Source organism: Microplitis mediator, chromosome 4 (assembly GCF_029852145.1).
Source record: "Microplitis mediator isolate UGA2020A chromosome 4, iyMicMedi2.1, whole genome shotgun sequence".
Lineage (NCBI taxonomy): Eukaryota > Metazoa > Arthropoda > Insecta > Hymenoptera > Braconidae > Microplitis > Microplitis mediator.
This window is the reverse complement of record NC_079972.1, coordinates 8,790,910-8,800,485: the sequence shown is the minus strand read 5'-3', so window position 1 is coordinate 8,800,485 and position 9,576 is coordinate 8,790,910. Positions and strand designations below refer to the sequence as shown.

The window sequence follows — 9,576 nt, the reverse complement described above, 5'->3', positions numbered from 1 at the left end:
TTAAATTTTAAATTTTTATTCTAGTTTTTTAAAGTAACCAATAGTAATCATCTCGTAAATTCATGTCTGAGTGCTAATGTCAAGTGCTTAAGATCAATCGGAAAAATATTTTTTTAAGAGCTTGACATTAAAATGAAAATAACTAGGAAGTTATGCGGGATTTAGAAAAACTTTATTTGCAATAATTTATTGGGAATAAAATTACTTACAAAAAAGTTGCTACACTGAGAAAAAAAATACTATTTTCCAAACATGAATTTTTTCGTTTAAGAAATCCGTTCAAAATATTTATTTTATTATTATTAATTATCAATTCCTTGAGAAAAGAGCATTGAATTTATTTTTGTTATTATATGAATTTGATATTATATTATGACATTATGAGTAAACAAAAGAATAGCTTTCCTTGAATTAAATAAAAATTATTCCCTTCAATTCTACGAATTCTTGAGACAAAATTATATATTCTTGAAAATTATCAAGAATATATGTTCTTGTATCAAGTAAATGTTCTTGATAAAAGTATTTTTTTCTCAGTGTACGACATTTTGTGATAAGTCTGATAGTTTCGCCGGTAAAGTAAAAAGACCTCTAAATTTAATGTAAATTTGACTTCAAGCTCAAATAACTTTTGAACAGATGGATTTTTAAAAAAATGATAAGAAACATTTTTTGTAGAGCGTCCAATTTCTAACATAAATGTACATCGCACATAAAACTCCGTTGATTGGTTTGTGAGCTACAAAATTCTAAAAAAAAAGAATTTTTTTTCTGTGTTATTTAAATGGAAAATTGAAAGCTGCAACGCGCGACCTCTAAATATTAAAATTAAGAGAAGCTCTGAAGATACACTAATGGAAAAAATTAAAGGATCAAAAAAAAATTCCAAATTTTTGGGCGATTTTCAACAGGCCCTAACTTTGAGAGAAATGGTCGTACAAGAAATAAAAAAAAAGGAAATTGTAGCTCCAAGTGTCTACTTTTTGGATTAGAACTTTCAAATTTTTTAGCGTTAGCAGTTTTTGAGTAATCTTAGAAAAACTAGCGACAAAAAAATTTTCAAATTTTTTTAATTTTTTGTTTTTGGTCTCCGGGCGTGGAAAAAATTATTTTTGCTTAACCACTATGAGGATCGGATACCTTTATTATTTAGCTTTAATTTCTTTTTTTATGGATCTTGATACGTCCACTTCTCGCCGAGATATCGGTCTTCAAATGGAAAAGGATCCTTTTGTCTTTGATTATCGATATCTCAGAAAGCAATGATTGCACAGAAAGTTAATGGTGGGTTTTAAAAACTTGAATAAATTCCCTTCAACGATTAGCCATTGCTTTTTCGAAAAAAAAATTTTTTCCTATCGTCACATGAATTTAAAAATGCCACAAAAAAAGGGCTTTTTGTGGTTTTTTGGAAAATTAAGCGCTGAAACGAAAATATTGTGGAAATCGATAATGTTGACTGTGCATTTTACAGTTCAATATGTCCACAAAAACCCTGCAGAGAGCCAGATTAATCCAACCAGCCGTTTTTTTGTTTCACGCGGCATATATTTTGGGAACGTGGAATAGATAAATTGAGAAAAATATAGATAGCCCGAACTGGGAATCGAACCCAGACCAATTCGGTAACGCGCCGAGTGCTCTACCAGTTGAGCTATCCGGCCCTATACTATATTCCGTTCCCGAATATATGGGAACCGTTCACGCGGCAAGCATTTGAAAGTTTTTTTGTCGCTAGTTTTTCTAAGATTACTCAAAAACTGCTAACGCTAAAAAATTTGAAAGTTCTAATCCAAAAAGTAGACACTTGGAGCTACAATTTCCTTTTTTTTTATTTCTTGAACGACCATTTCTCTCAAAGTTAGGGCCTGTTGAAAATCGCCCAAAAATTTGGAATTTTTTTTTGATCCTTTAATTTTTTCCATTAGTGTATTTCAATGCGAGATTTAAAAAAAAAAATCGTCGATTTTTTTGAATCAGTCTAATATACATATTATACATATCTTTATATATTGTATGGTTTGTGTTTCAATTAATGTATCAATGTATATAGATGAGCAATAGCAAGGGACCATCAGCAGCATCGAAAATCCGGATCACGGTGATTGTCAGATCGAATGAGTTTAGAGGCCGGCAATCGAACAATCACTAGACATTCAATTAGTCGGCTACAGTTGTATGTATTGGCACATTGTGCAATTGGTACATTGCATTGGATAGCTGAAGCTGCCGAGTAGAGTAATATTTTAAGGTCAAAACGGATCTTCCGATCATGTTGCCTTGCTTACATCGCATTTCCTTCATTGCATATATATGAAGGACGTAATATTGATTTTTTTACTCCCCAAAACTACGGTACTAACTTTTGTATCATGACAAAATTTTTAGTTATTGTATTTTTTGGGTGTTAAGTACGAGGGGCGACAATTATTTTATGGTGTAAAAAAATTGGAGTTTCGAGATTTCTAATCATTTTACAATTTATTTTGTGTTACTGTGAAAATTTTTCAAATTATATGAAATTAAATTCGGAATGAATGCGGAACGGGTTATTTTTTATTAATTTATTTCTCACGAAGTAAACTTCACTCCGAGGTGGAGTTTTATTTATATTATTCATATTTATTTATATTATTCATGTTCATGGACTCAACGAAATGAAATTATTAATTACTAGGGAAGACCGAAATGTAATGAAATACCTGGAGTACAATAGGATCTCCACAATTTTTTAGAAAAAAAAATTTTAGTTTTTATAGAAAATTATGAATTTTGAGATGGTTTAAATTTTGAGAGTACTATGGGACACCTGAGAAAATTTAACAAAAATTATTGTAAAATAATGACAGATTAATTTGAAATAGATAAAAAGTCATTTCATTAGTTTATAAACCACAAAAATTAATTATTTTCTTAAGTATCTCATCGTGTTCTAGTCTCTTACATTATAAAAAAACCAATGCAAGTCCTCGCTATCCTGGTGTTAAGGTTATCGGTGTTAAAATAACATCAGTAGTCTTAAAATTTTTCCCAGTATTAAAAAAAAGTAGATTTATTTTTAAAGTATCAGAAGTTGAATTGCATTTCAAGGATAAAAAAAAAATTTTTATTGTTTCAAATTTTTATAATACACCATAGAGCTACCAATTTATGGAGAAATCCAAAGAATATTTGTCTACAATGTTATTGTATAAAATTTTGGAAACAAATTTTCATGATTCAAGTCTCTTTGCAGACGAAATTAGCGAGAAAAATAAAATAAAATTATTAATTATTAATTTATCATCATTACAGTTGAAGCTCCCTAAAGTTGCTCTCTCCGTACAGGACCATTCTCTAAAGTTGCTTTTCCCCCTTCTCCCCACTCTGCATTCTCGCTAGGATAATTGATTCTCCTATGCGAGTTTCGATGCGTCACAAAATCAAAACAAACCGTGTGATACATATACGTTGAGGCTAACCTCAAATCGTGATTTTTAAATTATTTTTAATATTTTAATATTAATAAATAACTAAAATGGAAAATACATAGTTTATAAAATAATCACTACTTTGAAACATTGACTGAACTATTCTTTGCCGACCGGAAATTTGAAAAAATAAACTAATAAAATTTATTACATCTCGAAAATACTTTTGTTCATTAATTATAAGTTGCTCGGATAGTTTCATTAATGATGAAAAAATTGTATTTCTAGGTTAACTATCTTGCATAACAGAATATGTATTCAATCAGTTATAGAAGTTTAAATCGCGCGCCAGAATCTTGAATTCTGATTCGTTTAGTAAAAAGAAGAGTGGGAGAAAATCCGAGCAACTTTAGAGAGCATATCCTGTCAACTTTAGGGAGCTAGCAACTTTAGGGAGGGCAACTTTAGAGAGCTTCGACTGTAAATCAGTTATTACTTTATGAAAAACATCAAATTTATGATTGAAATAATTATAATATTGTTCATAAATATTTAATTTGATAAGTGATAAAAAATTAATGCAATTTGTTTCAGTTTAATAAAAATGGCATTGCTTATTTCATAGGTAATAGAATTGTTTTTATCTCGATTAACGATAATTTCGTAATTTTAATTTTAACGAAATATTATTATTACTTCGAATTTTCCGATGCTACATATAAGTTATTAAATAGAAGTTTTTAGGAATAAGGACATGTATATAATATTGGTTATAAAGCAAGGCAATTATAATGTAAAGTCCTCCCAGAGAGTAAGTTGCCGTCTGTTTCTACCCTCACTATTAGAAAACGTCTACTTTCACGCTGTTGCTACATATTAAGGTTGAAAACTGAAAATTTCATATAATTCCCAATGGCGTCTTACTTTCTGGAAGGACTTTACTCTCTAAACATGAATTATTGAAAATAAGTTAACATTCGCTAATTCCAAGTGCAAACCGAACCACTAATTTCAGAAAGTGGTTCGATTGGCACTCAGAATTAGTGAATATTCACTTATTCATGTTCAGAGAGTATAGTTGGCGTTTGCGATATTTGAAGTTAGCTAAATATCATATTCGTTATATATTGTTTTGTTTATATTAAATTAATTTAAATTTCTATAAAGTTATGTACAGAACCTGAAGAAGTGACAAATAGTTACGAAACGTTGTTCAATAAAATGAGTCGCTAACACACGCAAAAGTGGTCTTTATTCCTCGAAACATTTATTTATTACTTAGTTTTCTGTTTTGTATAGATCTTAAAAAATTTGTGTTCACATCCCCATACCTCAATTGGAGTTATTTTACCCCACATGTACACCGTTTTAACACCAGGTGATGACACCGCTAAGTAGGACCGCTACACTGTGAGTTCATTTTAAACTTCATATTTTTTATACTGTATAAAAAAATACTAAAAAATATTCGAATAATTGCATGTTATCTTGGCAGTAAATATTAAAAATGAATGTTTATTAATGTTGATATGAAGTTTCTGAAATATGTAACTTCAAAAATATTTCCCGTCCATCTGCATCATTATTAAAAATTTTTCACGTTCACATTACTTTCAAGTGCCACGTATACTTCAAATACTTTAAATTTTATATTTAAAATACTTTCATAATATATTCATAAACAACAGTAATAAAAGTTATAAATTCCCACCCTCTTTTGCATGAAATATTTTCAATTTTCAATCAGCGGAATAAATCATTAACAATATGGTGGTAAGAATTTCTGTACATATTTTTCATCACACATTTTTTCTCATTGAATGAAAAGTAAAGTGTTTAAAAAAATTCATTTTCTTATCGAAAAAATGCAATTCGCTAATTTCTGGAACTGAAAAGCAAATTCCTTATTTGAATCCTAAAATTAAATTTCAAAGAAATTGGGGATAAAGATTAATAAATTTCACACAAGCTTTAAAGGAGAGGGGTAGGGGTTTGCACATTTGAAAATCGATGTGCATTTGAATTCGATTTTTCTTTTTTGTAATTTCTTATAATTAAATATTCCTGCAGGGAATCTACTCTATGGAGCTGGAATCGATGATTCAGTGTAAGTTGAATAAAAAAGTTTTTGTTTTCACTTTTTTAGCTTCTAAAACTTCAAACGTGTTTTTCTCGAAACCACTTTTTCAAAGTCCGTGATCACTGCCATTTGAAAACTACATGACCGATTGTAACGGGGTAAAAATTGAATTTACCGCGAAAAATTTAATTTAAATAAAATCTATTGTTCGCACTGTCGGTATAGTTGAATACCACCCAGGGTTATCCGGGTAGGTTGCGACTAGTCGACCGGGGAGTGGAAATTGGAGGCTCGTCTGTCAGTCCCCAATTAGAATTAAGTAGGAGTGTCGGAAGTCCGAAGATTCCCGAAGCCATGCGGGGGGTAGGATATTATAATCGGGAAGACGGAAGCGAGACGACACTTGTTACCGGAACGACCACACGGAGAGACGCAGAAAATTGAGTTCAACGGACGCCATTTCAATTATAAAGGTAATTAATTAATTTTGGGACTTGGTACATAGTGTGGAACCAAGCGATAAATTGTTCAAATTTATTAACAATTACCAGGCAGATAGCCGGTAATTATTTTGAAAGATTACTGATTTTAATTGAAAAGCAGGTGAAGGAGAGAACGCGAGTTTTGACGAGAGAAAGAGAGTGAGGAGACAAAGACCGGACAAAGCGAGACGGAAACACTGAGGAGAAGACAAAAGAATTACATAAGGACCCAGGACCAGATACCAGACGAAAACGACGAGGACAGAAAACAGCGGAAAATTAAATTGCGTACAGGTATTTATATAAATTTATTCCAGGCCGAAAGCCGGAAAAATTTATTAAATATTTAGTCATATATCAGGTATCGTCGCGTCGAAATTAATCTGGGAAATAAAAATTAAGAAATTGGCTAGAATCAAAATATATAAATTAATTAATTTAATTGACTCCAGGCAGGTTGCCGGAGCTATCGCGTAGGAAAATATTTCCAGGCAGTTCGCCGGAAATATTCTAGAACTTTCCAGGTAGATCGTGTAACCCACGCACCGGAAGTTATCGGGTCTAGTCCATATTCTAGTCGAGAAAATTATTAATTAATTATTGGAGTAAATTATCCAAAATAAAACAGACTTAAGAAAATTACATTTATTAAAATAAAAGAGTGTCTCGGGAAAATTGAGGATAAATTCTGTCGTCAAGGTCACCGGTCGTGACAAGTAAAATTATTAATTAAGAAAATTAATATAAATAAAATAATTAATGAAATAAATAAATGAATTGAGTGAAGTAAATAAGTGGATAAACGGGAAAAGGAAATTTAGGAAATTAACGCGTGAATAAAATAGTTAAAGACTGGAGGAAGGAGATAAGAGTAAAAGTTGAGAAAAAGGTGACCGACTCATAAAATTAATAGAACGGAAAATAAAATATGTAAAAGAATTAAGGGAGGAATTAAAACCAGATAATTAATTAATTGAATTAATCTCTAAAATTTAAATATTTAATTAATTAATTATTTATTAAAGTGTAAAAGTTGTGGTGGGAGAACTAGTCTATGGCGGGAAGCCATTTGGTTAGAAAATATATAAAATTGTGCGTGTGTAGATTATAGTCCAGGGGACTGAGTAAATGAGTGTGTGAGTTAAAGAAATAAATAATTGCGGGTTAATTATTATTGTTATATTGAGAGAGTGTGTGTTAAAGCCAAAGGTAACGGCTATATTTTATTATTGCGGGTTATTAAATTTGGTTAAATAAATATTGCGGGTCATTAATAAAATATGGTTTATATAATAAGGTTAAAATAAAAAGGTTATAATAAAGGATAAAATAAAAAGGTTTATATAAAATAAGGTTTATAAAAGGTTATAAGGTTTATTAAGATATATAGTTATAAGGTTTAAAAGGTTTATAAGGTACAAAGGTTATAAGAGAAAAAGTTAAAAGGGTTAATTAAATAAAAGGTATAAAAGTGAAACGTCAAACTATATTAATTTATTTATAAATTATCCTTCCTCATCCTTCTCTTACAATTAAATAAAAAAATTACACCGACCCTGACGATCAAAGATCCGGCTCTGGGAGGCCGTTATTACTTCCAGTGGCGCCCTTAGTAAGGACGACCAGAGTAACAGCTTAGCCCTGTTATACGATTTATTCCAAACTCGGTACACACTTTCTACGTATAAAATGCCTCCCCCCAACGGTTAGTTTGAGATTTTTTTTTAACATTGAGGAAGTTTTCCAACCTTAAAATGACGAAATTTTTCGTGAAAAATAGCACTTTTCACTTTAGATGACCACTAAAATTTAGAAATGAAAAAAAAAAATTATCAAAGACCATTAGGGGGGGGGAGGATTTGATGATACTTCGACAAAATTTTAAGGGTACTTGATTTCAGATAATTTCTAGCTGAGATACAGTGAACACCGCAAATCGTGTTTTTCCAAAAGCGTTCTTGGAAAATCTTTGTCACCGGCTTGTTTGTGGATGTTTTCGTGTCCAAATTTCATGAAATGTTCTTGAAATGACACTTAACAATGTACAAAAGGTTCAAATAAATTTACTCTATCCATATAGATTAAAAAAATTCGCAAAAGAAGTGTTTTTTTCACGCTGAAATCCCTACCCCTTCCTTAACATACAATAAATGGCATTAAATGATAATAATTCATTAATGTCCTGATGACAGTATATTAATTTAAGTTTATAACCAAATAGGTTATAAACTCCCCTGCTTTCGAAGCTAAAAATGAAAAAAAAAGTACATGTTGTAATTAAATTGAAAGGTAGAAATGACAGCTTATTTTCTAGACTTCGGCATGTCTCGTTTTTAATCATACTATGAATTTTAATTAAACTTTGTTTTGAAATTAATTAATGTACAATATTGATTCTTAAAGTGCTTATTTGTCATTTTCAAACGAGTTTACCAATTTCATTGAAAATTAAACGTTATCAAGTTATTCATGTAAAAGTAATAGAGTAAAATTTCATTTATATCGGTAACAAATTACGAAAGGTAATGTGATAAAATTTTAACTATCTTACAATAATAATCGTATTCGAGGTCTCACTCTTAAATACGTCAATTTTTATAACAATAAAGGAATTATAAATTTAAGGGTAATCAAGTTATTGGTCAAAAGGACACTCAGAATTTAGAAAAAATCTATAATTCTCTTTATTTTAACTTCATCAATAATTTTGTGATGACATTTACATCACCATTTATCAATTTATTTATTCATGGAAAAAAAAATAACTATTGATATTACATCCGAGCACTTATTACATTTTCAAATACTATAGTTCTTTTATTTAAAAACTCTGATAAATAGAAATAAATAATACAAATGTCCCTATTCAAATTTAATAATTACAAAATTAAGCTCTTATATTAAAGTCAACTGTTAGTTACAATCTGACATTGATCATTTTGTACCTTAACGAACATTAACATTGTTTATTTTCTTCTCCATTCTGTATAATGTACTGTTTTATATTTATTAAACTGAGTTTTGGATTTATTAACTTTCCGCTACGAAAATTGAATATTTTCAAAAAAGAGAAATCATTGACTTCGGTCCGATTTTTAACAATCGAGTTTTCATCAGATGTCAACGTTTTGAGGTCCTAGGAAGCTATTCTGATCATTTCCGGGTGGACGTCCGTGTGTGTGCGTGCGTGTGTGGATGCGGTTGTGTATGTAAACTTTTTTTATCCGACGATATCTTTAGGACGAATCAACTGATTTGAACGGTCTTTGCGGCAATCAGAAGGGCTCATCAAGATTTAAAGTTAATTAGATTTTGAAGTCGATCTCCTGAGTAGCTCCCGAGCTCGAAAAAAGTGGGAAGTTTCGGAGATGGCCCACGAGGGGTGCATTCGGAAATACTCTAGCTCTATATTTGTAGCCAGGCGTTGCCATATAGTGAGAACGGCAGCTAGAGCATTTCCGAATGCACCCAAGGTCCAACATTTATCAGATTTTTTCAATTACGTTCATATTATAATATAATACATCAATTCTTTAAATCAAAATTTTTCAAACCCAGCCGACTAATTATGGTATCATACAACGAAATTTTATAAAAGTTTTGT

At 30.4% G+C, this 9,576-nt stretch overlaps 1 protein-coding gene across 3 annotated transcripts in view; it reads right to left on the bottom strand.

The window, feature by feature from the left end:
* LOC130666729 (dipeptidase 1-like) overlaps positions 1–9,576 on the bottom strand; it is a 200,668-nt gene that overhangs the window by 33,984 nt on the left and 157,108 nt on the right. The gene's annotated exons all lie outside the window — the stretch shown is intronic.